We start from the raw sequence: 27,010 nt of genomic DNA, 5'->3' as shown, positions 1-27,010 counted from the left end.
TATCAAACTTTTCTTGACTATTTTTCAAGTACCTCTATTCCTACGCACAAGAAGACTTAAAAAAAATTTAGAAGTTAAAAACATTCTATTTGTCTTTATTCTTGATCAGAAAACTACATGCATTTATTTTTTTATTTCAATAGACAAGAAAAAATTCAGAAAACCATGAAACATGCCTAAGAAATCGTGGATAATTTTCCAAGCGGATGTCACACAAGTTCATTCTTCATTGTCACCATAATCAAAACTTAGTTTAAACTGTATCACTTAATTTACAATGTTTGTTTAATAATTTAATTTGATAGATAACTGCAAAAGATACACACACGAATTCGAAGTGCTCAACGGTGATTATTATCATTAAAGAAATACAGGACAGTCGACGTCACGACATGGTGTTTTAACAGTAATTTACAAATCATAGACTGACCAATTACCCCACAATTTTAAAGAGAGTCATAATTACCCCGAAATCAGCTGAAATAAATATGAGTAAACCTAAATCATCAACGTGTAAGCAGGGATTTCTTTTTAAAAATCGAATTTTTTAGAAGATTGCGTTCAATTTCACAGATATTTTAATTTTTTCAACTAATCGATTACAGATTTTCTAACCGATTGCCATCGTTCCGACCGAGTAATCGGTTAACCGGTTAGAAATTGCCATCCCTAATATATATATATATATATATATATATATATATATATATATATATATATATATATATATATATATATATATATATATATATATATATATATATATATTGGGGGACTGTATTATTATTATTATTTTTTTGCTTGTTTGTTTTCGTTTTGCTCTGTTTTAAATATTTATCGCATTTACGACTTTTCTAAATTATTAGGTCAATAATAATGGGGACGTAACGTTTGAGACTCCATTAAGCCAGTTTACCTCACAACCCTTTCCAATTACTGGAAGTCATAGAATCATAGCACCATTTTGGACCGATATAAATACAATGCAAGGAGGTAAATTATGGTATCGCACAACCACAGACTCCACCATATTACAAAGAGGGACTACTAAGATCAACTCTGTCTTTCCTGACATTGTAACTTTTACTGCCATGTGGATGATGATAATTACATGGGAAGATGTAGCTGCGCATGCCTGTTCTTCCACCGGAACAATAACTTGTCAACAGGTAATATTGTAGTACTGTCATTTGTATATTATCTTCATCAATACGGAGATTATATGTATATGAACAATAATTTCGAATTTCTTTTTAATTATTTCATTCTTTTGACGTACATGTATAAAAACAATACATAAGAATTATATCTATGTACGTCATTACGTAAATGTCTTATTACACTTACAATGTCAAATTTCTTTCAAATGCACTTTCAAATGTTTTATTACACTTATCATTTTGTTATCTATTTTGACAGAGGAACACATTTCAACTTGTTTTAATCAACAACGGTGTTTATTCATTTGTTGTATTTAATTACAACAAAATTACTTGGACAAAATCTGCTCAGGTAACAGTACCTTTTATTAGTACAAAATGATGCAATTTAGTTTAAACTTTGTGCCTCTTACACCTTTAAGAATATGACATATCACGTACATATATTAGTAATCTAAATGTACTCTGCTCCCTTCTGAAAGGTTGGATTTAATGCTGGTGATGGAGAAAATTATTATTCCGTTCCTGGGTCCATGACATCCGCGATGTTAAATCTTCCGCAGATGTCTAACATTGGAATTCCAGGACAGTTTGTATTTAGAGTGGATCAAGCTAAAATAACTAATGCAGGTTTGTTTTATAAACTTCGTTTATATCTACTTATTATTCTTTTATATACATTGTATTTCAGTTGTTCAAGAAAATAATGCTGTTTTTTTTTAGTATGAATACTAATTTTTGTACAGATATTGTTGACGAATGCGCCAGTTCTCCCTGTGTTCACGGATATTGTTCAAATGAATACCTTTATTATGAATGTTTCTGTGACCCTGGATACACGGGTGTAAACTGTGAAAATGGTAAGAATAAGATAGATTTACACGTTAAATGATATCTGAGTGTTGAGTTACCAAGTTATGCAAGTATATGTCAAAAGACTCAAGTTAAATCTACTCTGGCAGTAATTCTATCTTTTCTTTCCTAACCATTATCATAAGTTCAAGAGAACGTGTTGTTTTCAAATAATGACTATATTACTGGGCTATATTAACTTTTTACAATTGGATATCTGGATGGCATATAAATCTGTACATAGATAAGATTGACCTTCGACCTTTTTTCTTATTTCGAAAGAAATCTGGAAAGACGCATATCTTAAATATCTATTGTCTCAATTGGGAATCTCTTGGTATTTGGCAAGAAAAGAATCCTTAAAAAGAAAATAAAAATGAAATATTGCTTTTAAAAAATGCTATAGTATTTACTAAAAGTAAATAAGTTTATACTATTGTGAACCAAAGTATTTACATGTATACTAAAAAGTTTAAATTGTAATGTTTTTTTTTCAATTCTCAACTGAGGTTTCTTTGTGTGACTTGTAAAAGGAAAGATTACTCAAATTACCGTCATTGGTATTGAATTTAACGGTTATTAGTGCTCTAAGTTTTAAAAATTCAATTCTAGAATAAAATTTCATGGTAGATCAAAGTGCCATATAGTAAAATTGCAAAGTATCAAAGGAAATCAAAGTATTGAAGTATGTACTACAGTAAAGTGTCACAGTATTAAGGAATGTGCTATAGTAAAGAACGTACTGTAGTAAAGTATCAAATTATTAAAGTATGTACTAAAGTGAAGTATCAAAGTAATAAAGTATGTATTATGTTAAAGTTTTGAAGTATGTATTTTAGTACCGTATCAAAGTATCAAACAATGTACTATAGTAAAGGATCAAAGTATTAAAGTTTGTATAATTATAGTAAGTTTTTATTCAATTTCTTTCTTTAAATCTACTGATAGCAATTAGGAAAATTCATTTTGACTTGACTGGCTAAATTTTTTATACTATTTATGATACATACTCTAAATCAATTCTAATGATGTTGAAGCAAGAAGACAAGTGTTGGGAAAATAATTAATCTGCAAAAGTAATACATCATTTTAATTTTTGAAGAAAAAAAATATTCGTGATTTTCTTCCTCCTAAAACAACGTCTTATTCTACGTATGTTTTGCTCATCTTAATTGATATTTATAGCTTTCGATGATTAATGCCACATTTTTCCTATCTGGTGTAAATTCATACATAATAGCAAGAGATCTTAAGAAGTAAAATTAATTGATTTTCAAAATGATTTTTGGTTAGAAATTGATGAATGCCAAAGTTCGCCATGTATTCATGGAAACTGTTCTGACCATCTTGATCATTATACTTGCCATTGTCAGGATGGATATGCAGGAATAAACTGTCAGACAGGTATGAATCCAATTGTTTTTAATTGTAAATTGCATTGTTACAATTTGTTCAAAAGAACAACATGATAAAAATTTCAATTTCTCTTAAGATATTAACGAGTGTGCTAGTTCTCCTTGTGTTTATGGTAACTGTGCGGATCATATCAATGGGTATATGTGTAATTGCATGCCGGGATATTCTGGAATCCATTGTGAAATAGGTGAGTAATATTTCAGTCAAATATATGGAAAGAGTGTTTGTCCACTTGCAAAGCTTGTCTCGTTTAGTTTTCTTGTCCATATTCCCTACGTTTGTTAAAAAGACGTTGGAACTACATCTAGGTAAAAATAATTCTAAATGATGATATCCAATATTAGTCGAAATTAAGTTAGTCATCGTTCTAAACTTTATATTGAATTTTACAGAAATCAATGAATGCCTAAGTTCACCCTGTGTCCATGGAAACTGCTCTGACCATGTAAATCACTACACATGTCAGTGTTATGCGGGATTTACCGGAACCAATTGTCAAATAGGTTTGTATTTTAAAATTTCCTTCCATTTTTTTGTACGCCAAATTGAAAACTGAATACAATGTTTTACGTTATTTCCTTTTCAACATTCTGTACAGATATTGACGAAAGCGTCATTCCCACATTTTCCCTATCTGGTGTAAATTTATATATATTTATATTTCCAAATATTTTTCCTTAAGATTCTTTGCAAATTAGAAAAAGTTCATGTTCTCATGAATTACCATGGGATGAGAAAGAATATTTCCATTGTGATGTGATTGAAGTAAAAAAAAAAATAGTGCAATCTTTTTTCCCAAAATGATCGTTGAATAACAAAAATATGTGGCAAGTTATCAGAAAAAAAATGTAAATATATGATTGATTATTGTTGTTTTACGCCGAGTCGGCAATATTTCAGCCATATTTCGGCGGAAAATGTAAATATAAGATATGAATTTAATTTTTCAGAATTTTTAGGGTACATGAACTACAACGCTTCACGCCTGCGTATTTATCATGAAGCGCTAATGCGCTTCGTGAAATATGCCGGCGTAAAGCGTCTTAGTTCATGTCCTCATGAATTCCCAAAAATTAAACTCATCTCTTTAATTATAGCAAGAGGTCATAAGAAGTAAAATTAATTGATTTTTAAAATGATTTTTGGTTAGAAATTGATGAATGCCAAAGTTCGCCATGTATCCATGGAAACTGTTCTGACCATCTTAATCATTATACTTGCCATTGTCAGGATGGATATACAGGAATAAACTGTCAGACAGGTATGATCCAATTGTTTTTAATTGTTAAATTGCATTATTGCAATTTTTTTTCAAAAGAACAGTATGATACATGTAGAAATTTCAATTTCTCTTAAGATATTAACGAGTGTGCTAGTTCTCCTTGTGTTTATGGTAACTGTACGGATCATATCAATGGATACATGTGTAATTGCATGCCGGGATATTCTGGAATCCATTGTGAAGTAGGTGAGTAATATTTCAGTCAAATATATGGAAAGAGTGTTTGTCCACTTGAAAGCTTGTCTCGTTTAGTTTTCTTGTCTATATTCCCTACGTTTGTTAAAAAGACGTTGGAACTACATCTAGGTAAAAATAATTCTAAATGATGATATCCAATCTAAGTCGACATTAAGTTAGTCATCGTTCTAAACTTTATATTGAATTTGACAGATATTAATGAATGCCAAAGTTCACCCTGTGTCCATGGAAACTGCTCTGACCATGTTAATCACTACACATGTCAGTGTTATGCAGGATATACCGGAACCAATTGTCAAATAGGTTTGTATTTTAAAATTTCCTTCCATTTTTTGTACACCAAATTGAAAACTGAATACAATGTTTTACGTTATTTACTTTTCAACATTCTGTACAGATATTGACGAATGCGTCATTCCCACATTTTCTCTATCTGGTGTAAATTCATATATATTTACATTTCCAAATATTTTTCCTTAAGATTCTTTGCAAATTAGAAAAAGTTCATGTTCTCATGAATTACCATGGGATGAGAAAAAATATTTCCATTGTGATGTGAATGAAGTAAAAAAAAATAGTGCAAACGTTTTTTTCCAAAATGATCGTTGAATAACAAAAATATGTGGCAAGTCATCAGAAAAAAAATGTAAATATAAGATATGAATTTAATTTTTCAGAATTCTTGAGGTACATGAACTACAACGCTTCACGCATGCTTATTAGTCCCCTACCGGTGAAACCGGAGGGGACAATAGGTTTCCTCTGAGTCTGTCCGTCCGTCTTTCTGTCTGTCTAGCTGTCCGTCTGTCCGTTTGCCTGTCCCTCTGTCTGTCTGTCAGTCTGTCTTACTTAGTTTTCCGCACTTTCTTTCTAAACGCTTGCAGATATTGAGCTGATTTTTGGCATGTGACAACCCTCAAGAGGTAAATATTAAATTTGCATTTCGTTCCGCTTCATTGATTTTGACGGAATTATGGCATTTACAATTTTGAACGGGAACCAGATTACACTTGCCGGTAGGGAACTAGTATTGCTAATGCAATACTCTCATGCTTATTTATCATGAAGCGCTAATGCGCTTCGTGAAATATGCCGCCGTGAAGCGTCGTAGTTCATGTCCTCATGAATTCTCAAAAATTAAATTCATCTCTTTAATTATAGCACGAGATCATAAGAAGTAAAATTAATTGATTTTCAAAATGATTTTTGGTTAGAAATTGATGAATGCCAAAGTTCGCCATGTATCCATGGAAACTGTTCTGACCATCTTAATCAATATACTTGCCATTGTCAGGATGGATATACAGGAATAAACTGTCAGACAGGTATTGTACCAATTGTTTTAATTGTTAAATTGCATTAATACAATTTTTTTTCAAAAGAACAGTATGATACATGTAGAAATTTCAATTTCTCTTAAGATATTAACGAGTGTGCTAGTTCTCCTTGTGTTTATGGTAACTGTACGGATCATATCAATGGATACATGTGTAATTGCATGCCGGGATATTCTGGAATCCATTGTGAAGTAGGTGAGTAATATTTCAGTCAAATATATGGAAAGAGTGTGTGTCCACTTGAAAGCTTGTCTCGTTTAGTTTTCTTGTCCATATTCCCTACGTTTGTTAAAAAGACGTTGGAACTACATCTAGGTGAAAATAATTCTAAATATTTATATCCAATCTAAGTCGACGTTAAGTTAGTCATCGTTCTAAACTTTATATTGAATTTGACAGATATAAATGAATGCCTAAGTTCACCCTGTGTCCATGGAAACTGCTCTGACCATGTTAATCACTACGCATGTCAGTGTTATGCAGGATATACCGGAACCAACTGTCAGAGAGGTTTGTATTTTAAAATTTCCTTCCATTTTTCGAACACCGATTGAATACTTATTAAGGTCTTCCGTCTTCACGGAAGACCTTATAGTGATTCTATTGTTTCTTATTATTATTATTCTTTTTTTTTAGACAAAATTTTGTGCACGCGATTTCTCGAAAACTATTTAATGAATTTCTTTGAAATTTTCAGGGATAAAAGGTCTTTATATGAATTTTATATAAAATTCCGTTTTTTGGTAAATTCGGTTCCAGTGCCAAGTTATGGACAATTTCCTGATTTTAAATTGAAATTTTGTCCTCGAAGGATCTAAGAAACGGCTAAAGATATGAACTGGAGACTTGTTAGAGATGATAGGATACAACTTCTAGATTTGCAAAATTGCCATTTCGTTCGTCGTCAGTACTTCCGGTTGCTTACGGAAGTGATCAAAGAAATCGTTAAATTTCAACTTTCCTTTTTTTAATCAATACTTACATCACATTATTGCATCTCTTTTGTAGTTTCGAAATATGTTGGTCCCACCGGAAACAAAAACGTCAACTTCCGGTTATAAGAGAAAAAACGACATAATTTGAGTAGTTTTCTTTCCCATTAACATCTTTTGTAGATAAAGTATTTGGAATGAATTTTAAATATGTTATTCAGACAGCAAATGTCTAGAGTATTTTCAAATATCTTTGTAAAAGTCACTTCCGGTCGCGTGTTTTTCTGTCCTAAAAATGAGAAGTTGTCTTAGCAAGATCTCGGAAAGGGTAAGAGATTTAGACACCAAACATATATGAGCAACAGACCTTAAGATGTAGGTTAAACCATTTGGGTTCAGAGCATCAGCCGTCACTTCCGGTCGTCACAGGAAGTGATCAAAGAAATCGAAAATTTCAACTTTTCTTTTTTTACTTAAAAATTGCATCACTTTATTGCATGTTTTTTGCAGATTCGAAAGATGTTGGTCCCACCGGAAACAAAAACGACAACTTCCGGTTATAAGAGAAAAACTAAATAATTTGAGTATTTTACTTTCCCATAAATATTCTTTATAGATAAAGTATTTGAAATGAATTTTAAATATGTTATTCAGAGTGCAAATGTGTAGAGTAACCATAATAATCTTTCAAAAATTCACTTCCGGTCGCGTGTTTTCCTGTCCTTAAAATGAGAAGTTGTCTGAGCGAGATCTCAATAACAGGTAAAAGATTAAAACACCAAACTTTTATGAGTAATAGACCTTGAGGAGTAGGCAAAATCATTTGGGTTAAAAGCATCAGTCGTCACTTCCGCTTGTCACAGGAAGTGATCAAAGAAATAAAAAATTTTAACTTTCCTTTTTTGAATTAAAACTTGCATCACTTTATTGCATCTCTTTCGCTGTTTTGAAATATGTTAAATTCCACCGGACACAAAAACGTCAACTTCCGGTTTCAGGAGATAAACTACGTTATTTTGATATTTGACTATCTGATAAATATTGCTTATCGATAATGCACCTGAAATGATTTTATGTATGTTGTAGATACTGCAAATGTCTAGAGAAAAGTCAGAGATTTTTTTTTATAAATTTCACTTTCGGTCGCGTGTTTACCTGTTCTCAAAATTCGGATTTGTTCTCACAATATTGCTTGGCAACAGTAAACAACTGAAGTCTAAAACTTTCAGGACTGACAGTCAGTCATCCGTTTATTTGAATTGTGAGAAAATCTTGTATCGCCGTTACTTCCGGTCGTGACAGGAAGTGATGCAAAAAATTTAATGGTTAGCACGTTGGATTTTCACGCTGACGACCAGGGTTAAATCTCCAGAGTGTCTGAATTTCTCTTATCACTTTTTCAGCTTGAATTTTCGTTTTTATTTTCAGAATCGGACGGAAGACCTCTCATTGCTCGCAATGAGTTTCTAGTTATTATTATTATTATTACTGCATATCCATGTTTTTCATTATTTCCTTTTTACCTTTATGTACAGACATTGACGAATGTGCCAGTTCTCCCTGCATACACGGTAATTGCACTGACCAAGTCAATGGATACACCTGTGAGTGTATACCTGGTTATACGGGAGTTATCTGTGAGACAGGTATATATATAATTCTATACATTCTTTTTTTTTTACATTGAATAATTTTTATTTAGTGAAACTGGAGAAACACAATTTAATAAGCATTGCAAAATACAAATGAAAATGGATTAAACTGAGAATGTCTTTATATTTTACTATACCTTATTTCTTTTATATTCTAGAAATTGACGAGTGTTCAAGTTCACCATGTAAACATGGATTGTGCATTGATGAAATTAATAATTACATTTGTGTCTGTGATACGGCATATTATGGGAGAGATTGTTCTGAGTGTACGTATAAATATAAATGTTATTCAAGAAAACAATTCAAATTTCATTCAAGAAAGTTTTTGTAGGCGAATTTATATTGTGACCATAATGTTCTAAAATACATTGTTTGTATAAACGTCTTGTTGGATGTAAGCTTCCCATGGAATACTTTATCATATGAATGTAACAATTTATTGACCCTATTATAAAACGGTTCCTAACAGAAAAAAATCTTATTTTATTATTAATTATCTCTTTCCTCTTTCCAGTTAACTTCTCCTACCTTATACCATTATTGGTAGGATTACTGCTGTTGATATTTGCCCTAGTTCTGTTACGTCTCTGGAAAAGAATCAAAAGGTACGAAGGTTAATTCATTTCTATTTCACAAATGAACAAAAGTTTTAATAAATATTAAAAAATCAACACATTATGGAAATTTCTTTAAATGTATTGGTTATATTCGTACATATGTGAAATGCGTATATAAAATGTATCTACATTACGTGAAGCATACTCGTTTATTTAATCATTTTATATACATTTATATACCTTTTAAGTAAGTGGAATTCTTTCTTTCTTTTTATTATAGAGACAGTGAAAGTGAGATGTTTGGAGTCATTAACTTTAGTGATGCACCTTTAGGGCCTAGGAAGACATCGTTCAGAAAACAGACACAAAGTTTCTCTACTTGTTTTAATTTCCTTGGATTTATTAATCAGTTATGGCAAAGAATAAAAAATTTGACTAAACCAAGTGGAAAAATTGATGCAATTTCGAGCAATACTCCAGAAAACACACAGCATTTCATGGATAATTCAGCATTTCAGACCAGCAAAATTCATTATATACATGAATGACACAAAACATTAATGGATGTTTTAAAAAAAAAAAACACTATTAAGCCAAAAGTATTATTTAAAAATATATACCTAAATCGACCTGTTTGAAGAGATTTTCTGTTTCTGTCTTCTTCTTCCGTTTTTTCTGTTTGTCTTTCCAAATATATCCTGCACAATTATGAATTGATTTCAATAAAATTTTGCAATAAGATAGTATATGAGGGGAAAAGGATAATATTTTGAAGATCTGTTGTCTCTGCTTTCGGCATCATATTAGGGATTTCTCTCTCTCTGTGTGTGTGGGTGTGTGTGTGTGTGTATTTGAGGGAGCGTTGAGGGTGTGTTTATGGGTTGGTGTGTGTGTGAGTGTGTGAGATCTAGTGTTGTTAATGTGTTTACTCATTTTTATTTTTAGAAATAGAGAATCGAGCCTCCAAAGTCAAACTTTAAGGTCGGGTTGGTACATTGATCTCACTAAAACATACATGTACCAAGTTTATTTAATATTTTCAATTAAAAGAAATTGGTGTGACATCATTCATTTTCTCTTGTCATTAAAAAATAACTTGTTCGTCCGACGTTAGAAAGTGACAGTCAAATATTAGTATTATTCTGATAAACATGTATATGTATTTTACTTTCTCTGTACTGATATCTTTAAAAATTGGACTGTTACTTGGACAGAAAAACTTGACTATTAAACAAAAAGCTTTAATTAAGTAAAATCTTAAAATAAAGTTACTGTTTTGAAACAGATTACTATGCATTGTGTTATTTGAAGAAGAAGAAAAAAAGAGTCAACTTCCACAAAGCTTTCTAATTATACTGGTCACATCTGCCGTGAGCTCTGTCATGATAAGGTAAAAGGACCGGAGTAATATGAATAATTTTTTTACCGAGTACAGATCAAACTCTACATCCATCCACAAGCATCGAACTGTCTAATATTTTTTTCATAAATTTTCAGAAACGTATTTGGCATAAATAAAATTCATATTAAATGTAAGAAAGATTTGCTTATCATGATTTTCTTTTTTAAGTAAGAAAAGGAACTTACATTTTTTTCCTCTCTCTATATTTTAAGACAAGAAATACCTGTGATATACAAAATACACCAAATTATTATATATAATTTCAATCTGTCCATCATCCTTAAATGTGTTTTCATTTTTAAATTTGCAATTATGACTGTACACCACAATAGTACATATAGAAAAAAAACTGAAATGATCGAAGTTTCGTTTCTGGCATTTCAGGATATATTTTTTTTATTCAATCCTTATTTTATAATAAACCTAATGTAGAAAATTTCATGCAATACATTAACAACTCCAAAACATGTCCTCATTATACTAACGAAATAACCTCGTAATAACGAAACATAAATTTAATTATTTATTAAAAAAACAAGTATCGTGAAAAATTGCAATAAACTTTTATAATTTCCATCATATCATTTTACAGATTCTTAAAATATTTTATCTCATTCAATGCCAGTCGCCGTGTGGAGCAGTGGTTAGCGTTTGCTCTAGAGTCACGAACACGAAGGATACGATCCTTACGTAGCTGGTTCGAATCCCACTGCGGGACGTTGAGACAGTTAAACCGAGGTCCCGTGTCGCAGCAAGTGCTGGTCAGAAAAAGATCCCTCACTACTCAATGGCCTGGAGTGCTGAATATAGATCTAAATTTGCAGCCCACCAACGGCAATAGTGATATCTCAATATGAGTGAAAAATTCTCGAGAGGGACGTTAAACAAACAAAATAATTCATGCCACCGTCTATCAGTACTTACAGTACTTTGATTACAATTATCATTTACGACCTCAAATTAACAAAACCATTACTACCATGTGCAGTTTAATGAGCTGATGCGGTCATTGTAAGATATGGATGCCTAAAAGATTACTTTCTCATCACCTGTCCAGTGCGGAGGACGGAAACAATGTAAGATCTGTAAGAAAACCATAGCATCGACCATCATTTCTAGGTATAACTCAAACCGGAGAAAAAGGAAATCTGATAAGGACTAAGGTCTAACGGTTGGTTTTATGACCGACAGTGGATGTTTACTCCTTTAGACCGCTGATCCAACTCTAATATTTTCAGGGGTCAGTTTTTGATCTGCTCTCAATTTTAATGTTCAATTGGGTTTTTGAGTTTGAATATCGTTCGTTTTTCTTTTCATTCTTTCATATTTATTAGGCTTGTGAATGTTTGAGTTTGCTATTTAAAGTGCTTTTATCACATATCTAAATTTCTTTAAGATGAAACACTTTTAGATTCTTGAAACATATAATTATCGTTTAGTTATTAAATAATTTCGTAAACGGTCGAAATTAGGCGATAAAACGCCAGTTATAAAGTCCACGACCAGCATATTTTTTGTAACTTGTACAATTATCTGAGACATTTCGAAAGCTTTTACATTAAATGCAATTTCACTTTGTGTCAATTTATTTAAAAAATCTAAAACTGTTCTATGAGATGTTTGAAGTTGTTTCTATATTTGACCATAAAATTGACAACTTTACCTTTGCTGTCTCATTTTCTAAATTCTCGTAAAAATTAATTTTATTTGGGGAAAACAACTTCTCTCAACCAATGCCACACCAAAAAAATCGTAAGTGATAAATCTTTGGAACTTGTGGCTGCAACAGAGAGAAGCTGGGTTATATGCCAGTATATCTTGTAGGACTTGGAAGGATGGCCTGAAGTGATACAGGACACATATAGCATTTGAAAGTACTGTACCTATGAAATGGATATGCAATATATGTAGAGTGATTATTATAATTACTATGCTTGATAGTAAAATTAAATGTTCGAGCATAAAGTGAAGGGTAAAACAAATTACTTTTCATTTGAAGCATTTTTTTTTCAACGACTACAACTCAATTACTCCAGTCAACTTACTCAGCAAATTAAACAAAGCATACAGATTTAAGTACGAAAGCCTAGAAGGGTCAAATAAGGAAAATGAAAAAAATAAAGATGGGATATTTATATTGGGCCAATGTTGGCCCAATTATTGTACTGCCAACTAAATGATGGTGTCCATGTAAGTTGATGAGCGTTACGTTGGGCCAACGTTGGTTCCAAGTTCTTAAATCGTTATGTTCCCAATGTTGTCCCATTGAACTGTTGTGTTGCAAGCTTATTTGATTGCAAAACATTAATTTAGATGCACATTCTGAAATAATAGAGGGCATTCGCTGTCCTTGCTTTTAATTGGATGACTGCATCTGTTTAGATCTGATATTTTCACCATTCTTATTTTTGAACAAAAGTGATCACAGCACCAAAAAGTTGTTTGTTCTGGGGTTTTTTTTTTAAGTGGGTGCAAGATTATTTACTAGTTTTAAAATCCTTAGCTCAAAATTATGAATTTTTTCATGAGCGTTGTATTCATGAGAATAAGAGAAGACTGAATAACATTTAAAAAGTTCCCAAGAACAGGATGTGAATGAAGCCTACATGTACATAAATCAAGATAACACAGCTTTATAATTAAATTGAAACAAAAGTTAGGTGTTCGCTAAAGCTTGGAGAGTCGCAGCGATTAAAACACCAAACTGTTGGGTGAGCTGTCAGCTTCAATTGCTCACAGGTGGGTGATAGACTCAAAATGCAGAGCAAGTAAGAAGGGAGATTTAAAAACTATGGATTATACCATTGTTACAGCCGCATCTTAGAAGCGATGTAAGTATAATTATTCTTATTAATTCAAGTTTACTGTTAAAATTGTTCGGAATTCATCCTTTTCTTGTTTATGCTCACAAGCACTATATAAGTTAATGTAAATATGAATCATATATGTGTATACAGTTGGCACGTACATGTACTTTAAACTTTTATTTACAATAACTTCTAGTGCTCACTAAGAAATACAATAATAAGTAAGGTAAAAACATCTTTCAACTTGTCTCCATCTATTGTCTATTGCATACACGATTATGATTTTAACAAGGATACTAAGGTTTATAGATCAACATGTACTAGTAGTATTTTACATTGTTGTCTTTAAAAGACTTAATTACATGATTTATATATTGGAGTCTGTACGTATTTGCTTTGTTTCCAATACCAAATTATTTGTATTTTCAATCAGAGACTGTAAGGAAAACAAATGTTGTAGTGGTAACTGACAATGAAACTGAAGAACATAAAGGACTGTATGAAGTACGTATGCCTAAGATCAAGATGGAGGCCTGGGGAGGCGACAAAGGGAGGAAAAAAGAAAGAGCGGGAAACAAAACAAAATGACAGTGATAGAGGAAGTGAGCCAGGATTAAGAACTTTATTTTAATATTTTTTCATACATTTCCACCATTATCTATTTTAAAAGTAATTTTGTGAATTCTGATTGAATTGATATATATCTATAAAATAATTTTACAGTGAATCACTTGTAATGTTTTCTTTGAACGTGTATGCATTATGAATGCAGGTTGAAGTGTGTATTATTTTTTTTTTAAACAATTATGAGAAAGGTCTATTTAAAGAATTATTTATAAATGTATTTTCAAGAAGTATTCATTTCAATTTATTTAAACAGATGTAAGTTTTATCCAACAATTGGCCAACAGAAAGAAGCTTAAGGCCAATAAACCGTAAATATCGGACCAATCATTCAATGAAGGGTCAACGTTGGGCCAACCTAACTAACCGATTGCAAATGTTGTTTCTATGTTGGCTGTTAGTTGGCTTACTATAATAACTACGTTGGCCCAACAATATGCCATCTGACATTTCAACAAAGACCCAACATTGGGCCAACCTAACCAACCAGTTGTTAAGGTTGGCTGTTAGTTGGCTTACAATTATACCTACGTTGGCCCAACATTATGCCATCATGTTGGACCAACGTTGGGCAGATGAGCAAAATGACCGTGGGCCAACGTAGGACTACCAACAGTGGGCCAACGTTGGAAAAAAAATTGGGCCAACGTTGGCCCAACAATGTCTTGCTATCTGGGAAGAGATAAAGAGTCGTTTTAACGACTTAATTAAGTCGTAATAACGAGATAAAAAGTCGTTATTACGAGATAAAAAGTTGTTATTACGAGTAATAACGAGATAAAAAGTCGTAATTACGAGATAAAAAGTCGTTATTACGACTTTTATTTATTTATTTTTTTTTTTTTCATTTTCCTTATTTGACCCTTCTAGGCTTTCGTATTTAAGAGAAATTCAAGCAGTTTATTTATGACGCCATTCCAAATATAATTCTTGCTCTTCAAATAGAACGATCGATCTTGCTTACCGTTATTTGTATGGGGGAAAAAAACACTCATGACAACCATATCAACATGGAGGAACTGAAACAGGCACTCATACAACTTGCAATGGAGACACTTCTGTTTCATAAGAAATGCTCTCAACACGGTATTTTGATTTATTTACTTATTTACTGAGTTCTACGTAATAATGTTTACACTAAATCAATTTGAATGTATTTCATATTTATAGTCAATATAAGTAGAGTAAATATGGGTCTTACTCACTGATGTCTTTTCAAATAATCATTCTTTATTTGAGGCCTTTTATGGAATTCCAAAAGTAAATAAATAAATAAATAAATAAACACTTAAGAAAAATATTAAACTCATGTAGTGTGTAAAATGAATGGACAATCATACACCTAAGCTTTTTTTTAATATAGTACATGTCGAAGGATCGGCTACAAATAAACAAATCATGGAAGACTATACTAGACAACTCTGGAAATATTTAGATTTTGTAATAGGCACAGAGGAATATGTTCAAATGCGAAGGAAAATAAACAAAGTCTATGTGGAGGTAAAGAATGTTTGGCAGATTAGTCATGAATTTGTTTCCGGAAGTGTCGCCGAGGGATTTAAATTTCATTGGAGCGATCTTGATATAATGTGGGCTTTCTTAAGATACGTTGTCACAGAATTGAAAGAGACCACAAACCCTAAATATATTGCATTTATTGCAAGTGACATAGGCTGCAAACCAGGCTTCTGCAAACTTCTACGATACCCTTGTGTTGATTTGACAACATATTTTGGAAACGTACCCGATGATAAGTGTTTTTCTAGGATTAAATATTTGCAAGCATTGCACGAACATAGCTACAATAAATGCATTGATAGCACAAGTCACGGGCCATGCATAACATCACGCATACCGAAAGAATACGACGTTTGTCATTGCTATCCCATTCATCCAGTTTCCTCAAATAAATTTTTAAGAAACTTTTCAACAAAATTTTGGAATGATTTAAAGTCACGTCTTTTAGAGAGAAATATCACTCTGATGCATGTGGTTCCAAAAGGTCCTACAGAAGGAGATGTGAAAGGCATCCAGTGGCTGAAATCTTTTTCTGTTCTTGAGCAACATATTGTTCATTCACTAAATCATGTTCAATTTTGTTGCTATGGTTTATTAAAAATTGTTATCCGTGATAAAATTGAACAGCATAGTGAAATGCATGACACTCTGTGTTCATACCATTTAAAGACAGTTTTGTTTCATGTATTGGAAGATATACATGCTGACTTTTGGATTCCAAGTAATTTACTCTGCTGCTTCTGGATTTGTTTTACACGTCTCCTTTTATTTGTGAGAAATGGAGTTTGCCCTAATTACTTTTTACCTGAATCCAACCTTTTCCTAAAGGAAAGAATTTTGGCGAAAAAAAGGAAAATTGAAAAAATTCTTTTCGATGTCCTGAAATCCGGACCATATTATCTTGTGGAGGTTACCAGAGTTTCATCTCTTGATAATCCTGCTTTTTTCATACAATCAAAACCACAAAGATTTCGAGACCTCATTACATTCTCTCTTGCACTGAGGGATGTGTTTGGATACCAGACAACATACCGGACATGTATGCTTTCCATTGTTAAACTATTTCAGCTGTTAGAGAGTGAGAGAGACGAAAAAATAGTTGCGGCGCTAAAATATCTATTTATGAGTTTTATGAAAAGAGCTGGGGTCATTCTTTATGAAAAATTTGTGCACACTGGTTTCACTCACTATTTACTATCAGCGGAAGCAGCATTTATTTTGGAACGAAATTTTCTTGCATCTGGGGGACTATACTTAGCGACACTGTGGTATTGCCAGGGAAAATATAACTCTGCAATAGAAGTACTCCATCATGTTCTCAACAAATTACCCGATAGTGCACTCTCGTGTGTTATTAATAATAGTTCCCTACTGTGTGATATTAGCAATCCTGCATGTAGTTTTACGCATCTAACAGAAAATTATTGTTCTTGGCCTATGTTCTTATATCGAAATAGCTGTTTCTGTCCAAAAGATCTTGAAAATTATGTTCGTGTTTGCCCGATGAGCAGATTTGTAATGTATGACAAATCATACGCTTTATTCTTGATGTTTCTTTGCAATTTTCAGATTGGAAAAAGAAAAAAATGCAATGAATTGCTTCGCAAACTGGGTGAATCTTACAAAGATTTTCGTTTTCATTATCTTTTTTTACTAGCTCAAGAAAATTCGAAAAAACTTGCACTGATAGCCAAACAAAAATAAAAAACCAAAAGGGAAAAAAAAAATGAAAACATGAAAGAAAAAAAAATCAATAAAACAATAAAAAAAGGGATGAAAAACTTTATCTAAAAACCATCACAGCCCACTAATGTTGGTTTTTTGTGACCAAACGAACAACCAATTTTTCAAAATGAAAATACAGAATGAAATATTTTAATTGTTAAAAGGTTTTAAAAAGATAATACAGATAATAAAATTACCCTCTATGTTTACGATAAAACACACACACACACACACACACACACAAACGCACACCCTTTCACACACACACACACACACACACCCTCACACACACACACACACACCCTCACACACACACACACACACACACACACACACACACACACACACACACACACACACACATATATATATATATATATATATATATATATATATATATATATATATATATATATATATATATTTGAAAAAAAAGATTGCAGGAGGAAAGAAAGGGTAGATTGTTTGTCACATCATTGTATTTAGATAGTTTACTGAAGAATACATGAATCTTAAATTGTCTAGACAACTCTGTTTATTCCCCATGGATAATTTCAATAAGAAAAAAAGAATGCAAGAATCTTGATCAGATTGGTTAAGCCATTGTTCTTGCGGATGGATAAAGGCTTCAGTACATGGTCAGAATATTTCATAGGATTATAGAGAGTCGATATCAGTGATCATATTTATTGTAAACTTTTGAAAAGTAAAAAAAAAAAGATCTCACGACGATTATGATGATAATACATGTTTTTGCAAATAAAATATCTAAATTACAGTTTTGAGTTAACTTGATTTTTGTGTCATCATCAAAGGAAAGTGCAGTGTTCTTTGCAATACATCGCATTTCAACAATAACATCATCCTATAATACAAAATATTACATAATGACACTGTACGGCGGTTTTTATAGATTACACAAATATAATACAATATAATAATAATGATTTCATGGAGAATTACCATATGAGAGAAAACTTTCTCTCAACTTAAAAGCATAATGATATATATTTCCTAAATTACAGAGTTCGTGGACATTGTGAGCACTTAACAATTGTAAAAATTTAAAAACAGATGGCGTATGCCAGTAATACTTCTTTTCAATTTTTACGAATATAAAGCAAGTAACTGCAGGATGTTCCTCGCAAAGAAAATAGGATTAATTGTCTTCAAAAAAAATAACAAGCTTCATATTTTATACATACATTTTTATTCATTGGCTATACTGATACCTTCACCTCAGTGGCTGAGCCCTTTGGAAATTTTGAAAGAAATTACGTTGCATTTTTATAACCAAATTTCTGGAATAAGGCCAAATGTATGGAAGAAAAAAAAAATCATTTGATCCATCCTTTTCACCGTTATATTCATATGTTTGGTGAAAAAGATCTAAATCTCTTTTGGAAAGAACAGAACTTATATACATGTATCTCTGTAATTAACTAATTATGGCCTTAGTTAATCAACAAATAAAATGAGCATTAGTGAAAAGATGAAAATTTCTTATATCAGAGGAAAATCACGAGAACAGACCTCTGAATTGATTTATTTGGGTTATTTTGTGTATATTTGGGTATATTTGTATTCGTTTTTCTATGTTTATCAGCCAAAATGATCTCTGCACAGAAAGCCAATTTATAAGGACATGTTTACATATCCATAATTTTTTTCTTAAGATTCTTTGCAAATAAGAAAAAAGTTCACGTTCTCATGAACTATCGTGAGATGAGTAAGAAATGAAGTTAAAAAAAATAGTGCAATTTTTTTTTAAAATGATCCTTGAATGACAAAAATATGTGGCAAGTCATTAGAAAAATAATTGTTTCGTTGCTGAAAATTAAATCGCGTTATTAGAGAGGCCCATATTTGGGGTTATCAACTCATTAGAATTTTCCCGATTTTTCAACTTTCGATATTTTAGTCGAATCCTAGGTGCTTCCTTTTCCTTTGATGAACGAAGAAGAGCAGACAAGTTGTAAATTTGTTTATTTTTTAAACTGTGTTTAAAAAAGTCATGTTTATTCATTGAAACTTAAGGAGACAATTTCTAGCAATTTTTATTGTCGTGTTTATATGCATCATTACATAAATAATTCGTTGGATGTTATTAGATTTAAAAAAAAATCGTAACACAGAGATAATATTTGTGCGAGTTAAAAAATATTTACAAGTCGGTAGTTTCAAAAAAGCAGAATGCCGAGAGGAAAACCCGCTGCCAACCCGGTGAAGCGTCAATCCGCTGCCAAGCCAGCACCACCGGGTAAACGGAAAAGGGGATCAGTTTCTGCACCCAGAGAAGATTCAACACTGGATATCTCTGTTCCAGTATCAGAGGAAAACACGACCAGAACAACCAGTCCCACTACTACAACTTATTCAAGTGTGGCTGCTCCTTCACTCAATGAAACTGGTGTCAATTTTGAGTCTGCTAATGCTGTTGATACAACAGGTAACAAAGTTAATAGTATATATGGGAGTTTGGGGGCAAATGTTTCAGAATCAATCAAACAAAAATTGTTAAGGGAGAATTAATTGATTTAGGGCAGTTACTATCCAATCCGGTCCCGATGGATGGTAAGCAAACACTAACAGTCTCTAATGGTCAATTAGTAATTGAACGAAACGGGCTACAGTTAAAATTACAAATGTAAAGCAGTGGACTGCTGCATTTTTGATTTTCTCTTCAATATATGCCACTGTACACCCTACAAATATTTTAAGCTTGCTTAAGTTTATCCACACTGTTCGACTAGGGGCTAGCAGATGTGCAGGTATAGGGTGGAAATTTTATGACGAGCAGTTTCGAATGAGAATTGCAAAAAATTCAAGTGCTTCATGGGGAATCGTTGATCAGGAGCTTTGGCTAATGTACACGTTACCATCGTTTACTGGTCCTGTACAAAAACCTTCAGCAGGGGGGCGTTTTCTCAGATGCTATGACTATAACAAGTATGGGGTTTGTGTAAAACAGCAGTGCCATTATTTGCATAAATGTTTGAGCTGTAGCGGCCCTCATCCATCAGTTATGTGTATATACCCGTTTTCTAAAAATCAATATGCTTCTAGAGATTTTTCAGGTCAAAGATACCCATTAAAGTACAGGAGCCAGGTACTTTCATCAAGACCACCCCTAGAGCACGATTCCCCAGTGTACCACAATCTACAGGGCATATGTTTTTCCCAATTAGGGTGGAAGTTCTTGCAGCTTATTTACGAAACTCTGATTATGATAGGAAGAGTTCAGAAATTTTGCTAAAGGGGTTTTCTGAAGGTTACAAACTCAATTACTACAATGGTCCAAGGGTAGCTATTAATTGTTCTAATTTAAAGTCAGCTAGAGATAATGAACTTGAAATTCTGGAGTAAGTGTTTAAAGAAATTTATGCTGGAAGAGTTGCTGCATGGCCCCATCCATTCAAGACCCCTTCCCAATCTTAGGCTTTCACCTGTAGGTTTAGTACCCAAAAAGGATGGCTCATTTAGGTTGATTCATCATTTATTACCGTCTTCTTTGGAAGACGGTATAGAGAGTTGAAGTATTTTATAGTATTCGGAATATGCACTTCCTCTCTTTTGTGATTGGTAGAAATTGCATGATGAGAAAAATTTCAATTATTTCATTGGTTGAAATGCTGTTCAAGGCAAGGGAGATAATTTTCTGATGATCTAATTTTCGTACGACTTAACAATTTTTCAAGATTTTCAATCGTAAAAAAATATGACAAAACGAACAGTAGAAATTAATTCGAAATAACATGCTAGGTTTTTTTTTTATATCAATTACCAAAAAAAAAAAAGTTTTTATATTTTCATTGTTAACAATTGATTTTTAAAGCATGCAAGCTTTACAGCTTGTATATGTTCCTTTTCCCTTTGTTTTGCATTGTGTTTCTAATCCCGGCAGCACTCGGCATCACCTCGGCCGATTCGTGTCTCATCTACATATCATAAAGATGACGGAATCAGCCGAGGTTTGCCAAATGATCTCGGCAGCAGAGTCGAAGTTTACGGAGACAGCCGAGCATCTGTTAACTTTTCACTTAGTAGGGCTTATGTCAGAAAAAAAACTAAAAAAGGAGTACAAACGATATAAAGATAAAACATTTTTAAGAATTATGCGGCCTGATAGGTTAAGGTCAATTTACTACTTACATGGTTTAAGGTTGTTGCTAAAGACGGTAAGCTTTTTGAAAAGGTTTTAAATTAAGTAAGTTTTTCTTTGACAAATGCCTGCGTATGGGATGTTCAGTGTCTTGTAGTCTTTTTGAGGAATTGTCATCATGTTTGGAGTGGATATTGAAGCAAGAGTTTGGAAAGGAATCATCTGTGGTGCATTACTAAGATGACTTTTTGTTTGCTGGTAGAGCAGGTAGTAATACTTGTGATGAACTTATGTCATTGTTTGTGGGGTTTTGCAAGCAGTTAGGTGTCCCCTTAGCTGATGATAAAACAGTGTGGCCATCAACTTCCCTAACCTTTTTGGGTTTTGTGTTGGATTCGGTTGAAATGATGATAAGAATCCTAGTCGACAAGTTAAGTAGTTTAAAGGATTTGATCAACAGTTTTATGGCAAGAAAGAAGGCTACTCTAAAGGAATTTCAGGCTCTTGCAGGTTTGATGAACTTTTGTTTGCGTGCCATATCGTCAGGTCGGGCATTCACTAGGCGCATTTATGATGTCATGAAAAGGGTTTCTAAACCACATCACTTTATCAGGGTTTCTGTGGCAGTTAAAGAGGACTTGAATGTTTGGCTTACTTTTTTAGATTTGTTCAGTGGCTGCTGTTACTTTCCACAGATTGACTGGGTAGATGATGATCAACTCCAATTATTTACCGACAGTGCAGGGAATTCGGAATTAGGTTGTGGTGCTTTCCTTAAGAATCATTGGTTGTTTTTCAAATGGCCAAGTGAATGGGCTGGTATTGAAGTAATCAGGGACATCACATTTCTTGAACTTGTTCCAATTGTCTTGGCAATTCATGCGTGGGGAAGTCAATTATTCAGCAGAAAAATAGTTTTACAGGTGGACAATGAGGCTTTGGTTACAATTATGAACAGAAATCTTTAAAGTCTAAGCGTGTTATGCGCTTAATTCGCCCCTTGGAACGTTGTCAGTTTCAGCGCTTTCGGTCACTTGCACCTCAGGCGGACTTGGAGCAGACATCAATTCCAGATTCCCACAAACCGTCATCTCCAGACTGAATTTGACGGATTAGTTCAGAGTTCAATTTCACCAAATACAAGACTTGCTTATCAAACAGCTTTAGTTGAATTTATCGTTTCAGGTTATCTTGTGGGTTACATCCGTTTTGGCCTCCTGATGATAAACAGATAATAGAATTTGTAGTTGTTCATTAAAGGGACTGCCGTCTGCATCTGTAAGGACCTATCTGTCAGATATAAGCTTTAAATGTAAACTTGTTGGTACCCAGGACCCCACCCAAAACTTTGTTATCAAAAAGATGGTGGCAGGTATGTCAAGATTGCAAAGTTCATTGGACGCTAGATTGCCCATTACACCAGAATTGTTGGGAAAGATATTGAATGTACTCCCAATTGTTTGTAAATCCTCCTATGAAACTTCATTTTTTTAGCAGTTTTTTTCTTGCTTATTTTTTGGCCTATTTGTGGTGGGGGAGATGGTGTTAAATAGTAAGAAAAGCAGTAGTTCTCATGCCTTAGATGCAGCAAGCATCCAATTCTCTCAGGCCAATTCAGATGTAAAAATTTATTTGTCTCATTCTAAAACTGACCAGTTTGGAAAGGGGGTTGTTTAGTTCTACCTGCAGTTGAGGGAAAGATCTGTCCAGTCAAGCTGCTGAAACAATATTCAGTTCAACATCCAGTAACTAAAGGCCCTTTTTTCTGTCATTTTGACAGGTCACCATTAACACGTTATCAATTTAATGCCATTTTGAAGAAGTCATTGTCATGCATTGGGGTAGACAATAATCAGTACAAGTCGCATTAATTTAGGATAGGTGGTGCCACAACAGCTTCAATTAATGGCATGTCAGATGATCAAAATCAAGAATTGGGACGTTGGGGATCAAAAGCATATAAGAGATATATAAGAATACCAACCTCAAATTTAATTGATTTAAAGGATTCAATTGGTTGTAATACTGTTAGCACCTCAAGCAGAATTTTTTAGTATATTCATTTTTGTTTACATATACTTCAGATTGATTGATTATTTGTTGTTTAATGTCCCTCTCGAGAATTTTTCACTCATATGGAGACGCCACCATTTGCCGGTGGAGGGCTACAAATTTTGACCCATACTCGGCACTCATGGCCATTGAGCAGTGAGGGATCTTTTTCGTGCCAGCACCTACTGCGACACGGGACCTCGGTTTATACGGTCTCATCCGAAGGACCGGTCTCCACGTCCCGCAGTGGGATTCGAACCCGCGACGTAAGGATCAACTCCTTACTCCGCGACTCTAGAGCAAACGCTCTAACCACTGCGCCACGCGGGCGACCATATACTTCAGAAGGTGTAATAATATGGATTGTTGGATCATCAATAATATGGCACTTCAGAAGGTGTAATAATATGGATTGTTGGATCATCAATGATATGGCATGCTTTTGGTCATGCTAGACAAAATGGGGGGGGGGGGTGTTTCCAATCGTGGGTTATCCACATTTAAGTCTAATATCTGGTGGCAGGGAAAAGGCGGCATGAGATGGCGACATCTCCTCCCCAAAATCAAATTAATGTTAAGGTATGAAGATCCCCCACAGTTTTTGGTTCTACATTGCGGTGGCAATGACATTGGTCAAATTCCAACATGTGTTTTGTGTCATAGCATAAATAATTCTTTAGATTCAATTTCGGTACTATTAAAAAACACCAAAATGACTTGGTCTCGAGTATTACCCAGATTGAATTGGCGTGGTGCTAGGGACAACCATGCTCTTAATAAAGCAAGGGTTCGAGTTAATAGCTATGTTGCAACGAAACTTCTGGCACATCAAGGGGGATATATTCGTACCCAGAGTTCACTTCAGTTGATCATACTTTATTTAAAAAGGATGGGGTGCACTTGTCAGATCAAGGCAATCAGATCTTTGTTGAAAATTTGAGAAAAGCTTTGCAGAATTTTATAATGTCAGGGGAGGGAGTTTTTCCTGCTTAAAAATGGCCATGGCACTCTTTTGCTGACTAAATAATGTAAATCACACTTAAATAGATGCTGCTGTAGTTTATGTCATTGTTTTATGCTATTTGTTTTATTATGTTATGCTTAATTTATGTGCTTTTGCCTATTATTTTTTAGAGGGGGGTATTTTAATCATAAGCGTTCAGCTACCGCCATTGTGGCGGTGGATACATAGTGTCCATTTGGCGCAATCTTTAGCTGAACTTAAATAGGGTTATATTTAGTGAGCATCTGTTCCCAGGGCTCGCTACAACTTTACATAATTATTTTCAATATGTGTGAAATTTCAATTTGCTTATTTGTGTCAGACTGGATGAAACGTTTGCAATGTATTATTTGCCAGTATGTAGTTTAACAGCTTCATTTGTATATTTGCCTATTTCATATTCATTTCTATATTTGCCTATTTCTTGTGTATTTTCATTTACACATACATTTGTATTTGCCATTTTCCATTCGGGTTGCCTAAATCGCCCAATGTACTTGGGTCGGTAACCTTGGTTACGATTGTAACCAGTAAATAATTGTAATTGTTGATAGCTGAAAATGTAGTGCTGCCATGACCATTTTTTGCTAAAAAATTAGATCTGTGTGGTTTTCTCTAATAATGTAAATATAAGATACGAATTTAATTTTTGAGAATTCATGAGGTACATGAACTACAACGCTTTCCCCTTAAATATTTATCATGAAGCGCTAACGCGCTTCATGAAATATCCTGGCGTGAAGCATTGTAGTTCATGTCTTCCTGAATTCTCAAAAATTAAATTCATTTCTTAAATATATTGAAATGACCTTATCAGGAGACAGAATAGAATTCCTAATGTCAGAACAAAATCGGGTAGGTTTTTAGTTTGGAAAATATCCCCGAAATATTCATAAGATATTTGAAGTTTTTGGCGTCTTCATTGATTAGTTAATTACTGCCTCTACTACATTGATGAGTAAATTGTTGTATACCTTCTCAGGATACCTTATTTATAAAAATAGATCGAAAATACAATACTTTTAATGCAGTCGAAAACGGGATACGAGAAATGCATGTTATCAATATTGTTGTGAAAATTTTCAGGTCAGTTTGTATTAAGTACAAATTGCCATCTTAACGTCTCTATATGAATGAAATTGTTTTCGAATTGTACGTTAACAACATACAATCAATCAGTGAAATACAAAAAGTACTGAGTACTCTGTAAACAATGAGGTGTCTTAAATATATAGTTCTGAAACAAATGAATATTTCTCTTCTGTAGGTAAGCGAGGAACAACATGCATATATTTCATATATTTCAAAAGATTTTACCACTCTTCACATTAAAGGAAATATCTATATCTATATCTATATATATATATATATATATATATATATATATATATGTGGGTGGGTGGGTGGGTGGGTGGGTGTGTGTGTGTGTGGTACGTTCGGTGTTTTTTTTATCTACTTTTTCACTTTTGTCACTCTGTTGATTTCAGTCTTATCATTTACAGAGATTTAAGTATCTAACACAGATAGCCTCTACAGTCTATGTGCCACTTTGATCACATTTAATCATACATTCATCTTAGTTTCACATTTTTTGTTTCATTTGAATACTGTCATTCAATGTTTAATAAATATATTGGTTATTGTTACAGTACTAAATATTTGCTTTATATTACTTGCAGTTTATTAAATCAATTAAAAACTTTACGTCTTGGAACTTGAATAAAATGGAAACTTGGAACCCAGCTGAAATTCCTTTTGTAGGTAAAAATTCTTCAAAAAGATGTTTCCTTTTTTTATTAGCTCACCTGAGATGAAAGCTCAGGTGAGCTTTTCTGATCACATTTTGTCCGGCGTCCGTCTGTCTGTCCGTCTGTCTGTCTGTAAACTTTTCACATTTTCGACTTCTTCTCAAGAACCACTGGGCCAGTTTCAACCAAACTTGCCACAAAGTATTCTTGGGTAAAGGGGATTGTTCAAATGAAGGGCCACGCCCTCTTTCAAGGGGAGATAATTAGGAATTAGTGAAAAAATAATGGCATCATTTAAAAATCTTCTTCTCAAGAACCATAGGGCCAGGAAAGATGAAACTCATGTGGAAGCATCCTCAGGTAGTGTACATTCAAGTTTGTACAAATCATGACCCCCGAGGGTAGGGCGGGGCCACGATGGAGGATCAAAGTTTTACATAGAAATATATAGGGAAAATCTTTAAAAATCTTCTTCTCAAGAACAGCAAAGCCATGAAGAGTCATATTTATATGGAAGCATCCTCAGATAGTGTAGATTCAAGTTTGTTCAAACCATGACCCCTGGGGGTAGGGTGGGGCCACAATGGACTATCAAAGTTTTACATAGAAATATATAGGAAAAATCTTCTTCTCAGGAACA

At 33.3% G+C, this 27,010-nt stretch overlaps 1 long non-coding RNA gene and 1 pseudogene across 1 annotated transcript; both read left to right on the top strand.

Moving 5' to 3' along the window:
- The first annotated feature begins 863 nt into the window (after positions 1-863).
- On the top strand, positions 864-10,369 carry LOC133182733 (fibropellin-1-like; annotated as a pseudogene).
- Positions 10,370-13,554: 3,185 nt separating this feature from the next.
- Positions 13,555-14,325, top strand: LOC133182399 (uncharacterized). Its single transcript, XR_009720548.1, has 2 exons — positions 13,555-13,622; positions 14,032-14,325. It is a non-coding gene; the product is annotated as an uncharacterized LOC133182399 (long non-coding RNA).
- The last annotated feature ends 12,685 nt before the right edge of the window (positions 14,326-27,010 follow it).

This window comes from Saccostrea echinata, unplaced genomic scaffold (genome assembly GCF_033153115.1).
Source record: "Saccostrea echinata isolate AGI-Se365-2 ecotype Australia unplaced genomic scaffold, CSIRO_AGI_Sech_v1 ptg000009l, whole genome shotgun sequence".
Taxonomy (NCBI): domain Eukaryota; kingdom Metazoa; phylum Mollusca; class Bivalvia; order Ostreida; family Ostreidae; genus Saccostrea; species Saccostrea echinata.
This window is presented reverse-complemented; position numbering and strand designations above follow the sequence as displayed.